Here is a 9,551-nt window from a genome sequence, read left to right on the forward strand (position 1 = left end):
CCCCCCGCGCCCCCCCCCCCCCCCCCGAAGGCTGCTCTGGGGCGCACACAGATGGGTTTGCTGCTCTTTACGGGAAATTTGATGTTTGTGTTTTTTTTTCCCCTCTGAGGATACGCTGCTCCGTGTCCCCCAGCCAGCCACTCCCTCCCCTCCAAGGCAAGGTAAGCCCGTCCCCCAAAGGGAAAGCAAGGACAAAGCAGGTAGGACTTTTTTTTTTCCCCAGGTATCTCTGTAAGACACACTGAGAGTGATAAATAGATACACTGATAGATGCCTAGATAGAAATATTTCTAAGCCACAGAGTAAAGCTCTTCCCCTGCGTCAGGGCTTGCAGAGCACCACTCGGACACGTGTTAGGAACGTGGGGTTGAGGGAAAGCCGTTAAAAATGGTGACGCTTGTCACTGATGTCCTTTACCTAATGCTTCCTGTGCCGGGTTATTTTTACGACAATTTGATGTGTCTGCGGGGGTCTGGCAGCGTCGGCAGCAGCAGTACAGCAATGCTGCCATGTCCCCCTTAATTTGGACCTTCTCCAGGGAAGGACACGGTCCCTGGGGCAGGGATGTGATGCCAAAAAGGTGCCTGGTGGTGCACAGCACGAGGGACTAGACTTGGAGCACTGCGCAGGGGGATGGGGACAGGGCCAGCCCCCCATGCAGGAGCAGGAGGGGTGACGGGGCTGCACACTGGCCTCCCCCCGGCAGGAATAAACATTTCACACACACCCCCCAAATGAAAGGGACTCCATGGATCTGTTCAAAACAGTTTATTGTATTTTTTCGTCAGACAAACACATTGATTTCTGGACCACAGTAGAGGATGGAAACCTTTCACAAACTTATTTATTTGAAAATACAAATATAAAATTATACTTTCCACATCTGTGATGTGAGAGACCCCCATCCACATAGTATTTTACAACAGGGCTTTAGAAAGCCATACACAGAGACCTGAAAGATGCTTGATATATATAGATACATATATATATGTATATATATAAAAAAAAAGTCACTACCAAAGTTCTCATCAGTTCATACTAAAGTATAAAAGGAAGGGCTAGGCCTGCCACTGTGCCATAGTTTATTTAGGTACATTTATGACCACCTGAAATGCTTAGACTTGCATCCTAGTACTGATGGAGTTCAGACCTCGTACAACAGAGAATGACGGGATTTGCTACCTACGACGGTCGACGCGACACACGAGCCCACGCGTGGTGTTACGAGTATGTACAGAACAGAGAGCCGGGCGCACGGGCGAGTCCTGCTTCCCCCCAGGCTGCCGGGGCTTCACCCTGCTCGGACACGGAGCTCTCTCGAGACAACACAGTCGGACTGTTTGGGAACCGAGAACCGATCATGAGGATTTACTTTCTCAAACTACTTTTTTTTTTTTTTTTTTTTTTGGTAATTTTTATTACAGTATTAAAGTATTGCTTAGCTTACAGAATCTCCTCACGTAGTGTTCGCACACGGCAATGGGTTTGACTTGGATTCTGTACGTATGAAACTCTACAGTGTCTGTGCGCAGACCGGGATCTGCCGGTGTGTCTTCGATGCATCCTGTCTCTTCACCTTAACACTAACTTCAGTTTTCTGTTCGAACTATTTCGCTTAAAAAAACAAACCAAACCACTAAAAAAAATAATTCAGAAAATTCCACCCAAAAGACATTTCCATAGCATAAAAGACAGCTATGAGTTAGTGTTGGTTTTTTTTTTTTTTTTTTTGTAAACAGTTTCATATGCAATATCATACATAACCATGGCTGGCCTTCAGTAAAAATGTAGTAAACTATATTGCTTTATTATTGATTATGTTGCATTGAGTGAATGGCAGAAACGAAACAGGAAGGTAACTGTGGCTGGAGTCGCTAGCCCTCATTCACACTACAGATGAAAACAGCATCCTGGGCTTCAGGGAAGAAAAGAAATCCGAACACCTTTCAGGTCGTTATTACCAACAATTACCCAATGGTTTAACTAGCCTAGCAAGATGTGTAACATTCACCAGCAGTACGCTGCTGTACAATGGAAAAAAAAATAAACTTACAGCAAAGAGAGCCATGCTACCTTAAAGTCCAAGCTACAAATTCAACTTAAAATGAACATTTATGAAGTATAAGAAATAAACAAACAAAAAAAAGGACAGATCAGGCTTCATTTTAATCAAGCCAATCACAAATGACTTTTTTATTTTGAAGGGGGGAGGGCACCCGAGCTCTTGTGGCTTGCTACAACTCCTCTCAAAACGTCCCTCGTGTTTGGGATACAGCCCGTCCCTCGGCACAGTCGGCGCGGTGCCAGGCGCTCCGGGCAGGGGATGAACCTGCCTGCGCCGCTGCCCGCGCTGGGGAGGCGCTTTGGGTGCCCATTTCGCACAACTGGATGGAAATCTCTCTCTTTTTGGTCACTCCGGGGGTTGCGGGTCCGTATGAGATATTTGGAAAGAAAAGGGCAATATCCCTCAGAACGATCCTTCACTCGCTGTGCTTGACTAAAACAAAGGTGGAGCTGAACCTTTGTGCTGAAAAATTTACAAAAAACCCCCAAACAAACAACAAAGAAAAAAAAAAAACAACCCTTCGAAATGGACTTCTAGATGAGTGGGGGACTAACGTGAACCTTAGTCTAGGTAGCCACATCAAAACATATCGGATTCCACGACATTTGTGCTATGGGCCACTGGGACTTCTCAAAAGGTATATAAACATCTAAAACATATTCACACAGATTAGCAATTTCTTCTGAGCATTCTTAAAAAAATATTTTTTTTTCTCTTAGTAAAATCGTTTTAATATACCGTGCCTCCCTCTTTTAAAAAATAAATTAAAAAAATCCAGTTTTGCATATCTAGCATTAGCATTTAAGGTAGTATGGCACATCCCCTTTTCAAAGTCAAGGGTGGGGATCTACAAATGCCTTAGGAGTTTGCCAGCATTTTTAACATTGTGAGACCTTTGGTTAGTTGAAACCGCATCAGATCAGCAAAAGAAAAAAAAAACAAGAGAAAAAAAAACCCCAAAGAAAAGAGGAAAGAAGAAAAAAAAAAAAAGGAAAACCTTCCCAAAATTATTAGCATTTTTTTTCTTAAATAAGAGAAAGTTCTATCCTTACTGGTCCTAAATCTGAATAACTACATCTAAATTTTTAACCTTAATTACGATACACCTACCAATATGTACTAGAAGAGGAAGAGAGAAAGAGGGGGGGAAAAATTCACTACACTAGCATCAGGACAGCACTCTTACAAGATAGCCATTTTATACACTATTAACATACAACAATGATCAACAAAGAATATTCTATGAGGTGACAGGGAATGGAGAGGAAAACCAACTGGTAGTACAGTACATCATCAACATTGACAAAATATCAATAAAAAATTCCCTGACGGTACATTGAATTTCAGGGAATTTGGTTTGTTGTTTTTTTTCGTTTTTATTTTTTAAAGAATTGTTTTATTTATTTTATTACTTGATCAAGTCTCAATATTTAAAAAGCGTCCAGCATTTTGCTTAAACCTGGTTGTTCTGAAATAAGAAAAAAATCTAAAATATTACATAAAAAGCATGATTCTTTTTTAAAAACAAGAAAAACAAGGTTTTCTCCTTTCGGTTAGCAGTATGGTGCCTTGTTTTTGTTAAAGATGCCTTGCTCTACCTTGTCTATTGAATGTCTACATTAGTCTACTTGTTAGTAAAATTTACAAAAATAGGAGTGCAGCAGCTCTTTTTAACAAATGTCGCATTCAGTGTCTTATACTGGCTGTACCTAAAGTACCAAAATTATAAAAATAAAAATTTATTGTACTTCTAGTTTGCTGTTGCAGGCCTATTTACCAATATTAAAAAAATTAAATTAAAAAATATCCTTCATAAGTTTCCTCCCCCAACAGAGGACCATATATATAACAGCCAAATATTAAACATGTGCAAATAGGAAACTGTCAGTTTTTCCCCTACCAGTCACAGTGCAATGATGTTTTAAACTTTATTTTTTTTTTAAAATTCTGTTTACAACTACAATAAATTAAAATCTTCCGTTGCTTCTAGGGTGAAACTTGTAGCACTGAGGTATTCCCAAAAAAAAAAAACAAACCAAAGTTGCTTTCCTAATTTGTTAACACAGAAAGTAATGGATAAAAAAGGTAACCATGCAAGCTTTAAAGCCGCTCCGCCATGTTTTATACTTTATTTTTTTTTTAAAATTCTGTTTACAACTACAATAAATTAAAATCTTCCGTTGCTTCTAGGGTGAAACTTGTAGCACTGAGGTATTCCCAAAAAAAAAAAACAAACCAAAGTTGCTTTCCTAATTTGTTAACACAGAAAGTAATGGATAAAAAAGGTAACCATGCAAGCTTTAAAGCCGCTCCGCCTGCGGCAGGCGAGCGCGGCGGAGGGGGCTCGCCTCCGCCCGGGCTGCGCAGGGTGCCCAGAGCAGCTGAAATGACTGGACAGCAAGTTGATCTAGTTTAAAACAACGACTAAAAAAAAATAAAGGTGTGCTTTGAACCGTAAATGCGTTAAATAGGAAAATCGTAGCTTCTTTTTCAGTCTTGGGAAAAGCAGGTTTTTAAATTAAAAAAATACCACTAGACTGTTCCTTTGTAAGCTGTGCACGTCTGATAGCGAAGATGCTGGTATGACGCTAGGAGAGCTGGAAGGTCTACCACGCCTACGGAGCAAGCTGAACAGTGTGTGCATCACCTAACTCCCGCGGGCCAGCTCCGGCAGTTGGTCGAAAAGTCTAAAACTTTCTTTTTTTTTTTCTTCCATTTTCATAGAGAAACTGCCTTAGGCTGACTCCATCACAAAAATAGGTTTGTATTTCTCTTTCTTAATAGTTTATATGTAGTTAATGGAATTGTATTTACAGTATTTTTTTTTTTTCAGAATTCACAATTTCAAAAAACCTTATATCACCTCTTTCAACAAAAAAAAGCACTTATAGAAAAAGGACGCACAAAAAGTTTGTAGTCCTTGCCTTATTGCCGAAAATAGATAGAATTAGGTTAACGAAGACGCCACAAACGAAAAGAAGGGCTAGAGAACCTGCTGCTCACCCGCGCCCCCCGCGCCCTGCAAGGCCACCCTGAAACCGTGCCCGCCGCCGGCTCTGCTCCCCCCGCCACCCTCGGCGGGGGCCGAGGCCCAGCGGCTGAGACTCCTGTCACCATCTCAGCATCCTTTAAGCAACAACGACTACGTAAAACAGAAGGGAGAAGGAGGGGAGGGGGGGAAAGAAAAACGAAAGAAACCCCTTAATATAAACAGTTACACTATGGTTAGGCTCTTGCTAGATACACAAAGAATTAGAACTACGTGGCTACAAGACTATGTCAAAATGCTACGAAAAAATGTGGTTTGGAGAGGTTTAAAAAGAGGGGGGGGGGAACCCATCAAGAAAATAAAACGAACAAGAAATGGATTTTATATACATACTTTTAAAAGCTGTTGTTTTTATAGTACAGCAGATTCATGAGATGATGAGAGAGATTTTAAACAACCTAAGTCCGTCGAGTGCCACCTCCAGTTTGTTTGCGTTATCGGTGATGATGTAGTGCTCAAAGTCTGATGAGATCACCCAAACATGGGCCCGTTCAGAAACTTCGCCCCGTCTTGCCCGGACATCCAGAGAGACTCTGCAGGGAGGAGGCGGCAGAAACAGGACACGGAGGAGAGCGAGAGTTAATTGAGGTCAACCGGGATTTTTAACAAACCCCCCCAAGTGTTTGCAAAACGCTTTGCAAAGCCGCAGCGTGCTCTGATCCACACCAAGGGTGAATCCGGAGCGACCCGGCTGAAATGCAGAGGCGTTCCCGGGACCGCTGCCGTGGGAGAGTGTATTTAACGCATTTACTGCTCTCACTTTCCAGCTCCATCCCCGTGGAAAGCAGCCTGCCAGCTAAGCCTGGACTTCAGGCAGGCAGCACCTTCCCAGGCAGGCTGGGGTTAGCTGTGTGCTAGTCTGGTTTAGGAACGATAAAATGCAACTTGATATATCGGAAGGACAAAAACTGTTCCTCAGGCATCTGCTACGCCAGGAATTTACAAGCCTTTGGTAAAATGAATTTTTTCTGAAGTACTTGAAAGGTAACAACTTTTACACAGGCACACCGCAGCGGTGATGATTTATTTTATAACGGAGGCTTCAGCTTCTAATGCTCTGTTCCTGCCGGTGCTTAATGTTGAGATGGAAATAAGTATTAGGGGACTGGTTCCGCAGGCAGCCGCTCGCAGGGCTGGCTGCAGCAAGGAATGCACCCTGGTCACAGACTTTTGGGGGTGACCTCCAAAACCCATCCCCAAATGGCTGTGCCCAGGGTGAGGTCCCACCAGCACCCCGCAGGTCTGCGGGAACGGCCGGTCCCTGCTCCGGGGACCCGCAGCTCAGCCGAATTCATCCTCTACGGCCGCATCCTGCCCCAGGGAGCGGGGGCAGCCGGGGCGGGCGAGGGACCAGACGCCTCGGGATGCGCCGCCGCAATAAAAATTTCAAACTCAGTGGTCCTTGAGGAATTAATAATAAGGCTCATTTCCTCCTCTCAAAATCTATTTTAATTAGTAATGAGCAACATTAAAAGCACTTTCTGTTTTTAAGTCATTAATGGTTTGAGTTTTAATACTGGCCAGTAAATGATGGTTACAGTTTGATGTGTTGTGGTAAGCGTAAAATGATTACAGTACATTAATCTGATGAACGCTGCCTTCATTGCAGCGTTATTAGCGTGAATTATGATGTTCTGCTTAGGTCTCCAGCCGGCGTTGTGTACCACCTCGTTAGTACAAAGGCTGACGGCCCAGAAAACATGAAGGATTCTGACAAATTGATCTGTGAACGTACACTGATACGTGCAAATAATAACTGGGATTAAAGCAAGAGTGCTTATGCCACTTTTTTCTTTTCCATAAAAAATACTACTTGGTGGAGCAAATCAATTGACGGAACAATTTCAGGTAATCTTGGGTGTATGAGGGTAGATGAAGGGTAAATAGAAAACCCCTTTATCCACTAGTATTTAGGTAAAAATCCATTTTTATATAATTTAAAGCCTCCAAACGTTTTCCACAGTTCCCAGTCCCTTGACTAACTATAATTCTAATTTCATACATCGATTTTGAACATAAAACATGTGACATTGATCAGGTAGTGCTGGGCAAAAGGCAGAGAAATAAAGCCTGTCACATCCATTACATTTCTCTGCATGGACTAAGAGCTCTAGAGGTAAGCCTGTGCCATTTAATGGGGGCAACATCTGTTTTTCATTGACTTACTTTTCTAATCTACTCTATTCTCGGTGTAAGAATATTTGTTTGCAAAGGTGAATATGCCAAAGGCCAAAAAAAATAAAATAAAAAAATTTAAACATTTAATTAACTTGAGCTTAGTTCAAAGGGTAGGAAACTGGCAGCGATCCAAGGATGCATTACTCAGGTAATGTCTTTAATTTAATTTGCTTAGGTTTAATTTTTTTTTAATCTTGATAATTGCTCTATGGTTACTAGTTACAATGTTATCTTTTAGCTGTAATATTTGGTACAGCACTTAATTAAGAATGATGGCTTCTCTGTAATAAAGCAGTGGGGCTCGTCTATTTTTAGACCAGTGCACTGGCAGCGGATCTATAACCCCCATCGGGATGCTGTCAGCTGGCCCTCGGTCGTTTCCCCACAGGGTTCTGGGATCGCTGGGTTTTCTGCGGGGTTTTTGACTCTCCAAATTATTGCACGAAGTGTCATGAATATGAAAACATGACTTTTTGGGGGTTTAGCTCCCGATCTGCCTTCCAGTTTCCAACCCGTGAGATTGATTTGAATAACGTAAATCACAGAAAAGAATGATTAAAGGCCAAGGAAAGACAAAATGAAGATGAAAAATTGTTCACTTAAAGTAAATATAGGGGAGATGGTAGTTTAGCACAAAGTACAAATGGTATATACTGTAATACCTCCAAGTGAGATGGCAACCAACCATGTGTAACGTTTCAATGGTATCCATTTGTAAAAGCCGTTGCAATCAAAGGTCCCTAAAATTGTACAATTGTTAAGTTCATCAGTGCTCTATACATGGGAACAGATGATTATTAATTTTGGCAAGAAATTATCAAAGGACTTGAAAGACTGTGTTGCCAGCATGAATAGGTATTTCTGAGAGCTGCTCTGGTCACCAATGACTCGGTGTGCTGAACCCTACAGTTACCTTTCCAAGACCATAATCTTCTCATTCCCCCAGTTGCAAAAATAAGCTTTGGGTTTACCCTTCTCTATTTTTAAACCAGGGTTAGTAAATGGACGGTGTTAAATAAATATATATGTAAAAAAGGCTACGGGATTCTTTGCAGTTATTGGGGAAATTAAGAGGCTGCCAATCTGCAAGTCAAATACAAAATCGTTCTTTGGAGAAGCGTGAGTGCAGACAAATCCGGATACCCCGGCGTGTACCTCGTATCCTGTTACTTGAAAAATCGGGATGTTGCTGAGGCCAAAGTGCCCAAGTTTTCAAGAACAAACAGGCCTTTTTCTTTAGGTGAAAAATGGAAATAAGAGGTGTTGTAAGTGGTGAGAGACGGCAGTTTAAATTGATGTAGCTCTTAGCAGAGCAGTAACATTCCGTGTTTGGTACCAGAATTGATCCGAAGGGATTGTCAAGTCCCTGGCGTGACCACGGGAGGGACAGGACCAGGACAGGAATTGAGCACGAGGGCACAAACGGAGGCAGCAGGGGTTTTTTTTGTCTTTTTGGGTACTGGTTGATTATGCAATAAAAATAACACAGTTTCAGGAACTTTGTCTGCACTATGCTCCCGCTCCCCCCAGTCATCCAATTTGGTCAAAGAGTGAAATTCTCCGCTCAGTTTGAGGGATCCTGGGGGAGCCCTCTGTACTCTGACGTGTTTACCATACAAGAGGAAAAAAAAATATCAAACTGTTTTACTAAAAAAAGGGAAACAACTTCAGTTGCAGTTTTTCTGTTTGGGAGACTGACAGCCACCAAAGAGGTCCAACCACATTCATGCTAACACACACAGGTAAAACAGTGCGATCTGAAAAACAACATGCAGCTTTGTTAAGCAAATCGCCGTTGCCCGTAATTAGTGAGATTGCAGACCCACGCGGCATTAAAGAATTACTTTTCCAATGACTTGACAACAAACCAGAAGCGACTTACTTGTAACCTGCAGATTTTAAGGACTGTTAGTGATGTCGTACCCAGCTGGAAGTGGCCCAGGGGGGTCAGCAAATGCCAGTGTCCACCCCGGTCCACAGGGATGCCGCAGTTACAGGGATGGGCGGTGGGGAGGGGGACAGCCCTGTGGCCAGCGGTGGGATGGCCGTCCCCTCACCGGGGCGGCTGTGGGCAACTCTGGGGTCCCGCCAGCTGAATTAATGAGCCGCTTTTTCCTCGTTTAGGCGGGAGCAGGGGCTGCTGCATTGTCTGCAAAAGGGCGCATCAGCCGGGACGGCTGGTTGGGCTGATATAAAGCCCGTAAGCAGAAACTTTAAAGCCCATAATTATTAAGTATCTCCTCCTGAAGTGTGTTAAGG

The sequence above is a fragment of the Aptenodytes forsteri genome, unplaced genomic scaffold (assembly GCF_000699145.1).
Source record: "Aptenodytes forsteri isolate BGI_AS27 unplaced genomic scaffold, ASM69914v1 Scaffold66, whole genome shotgun sequence".
Lineage (NCBI taxonomy): Eukaryota > Metazoa > Chordata > Aves > Sphenisciformes > Spheniscidae > Aptenodytes > Aptenodytes forsteri.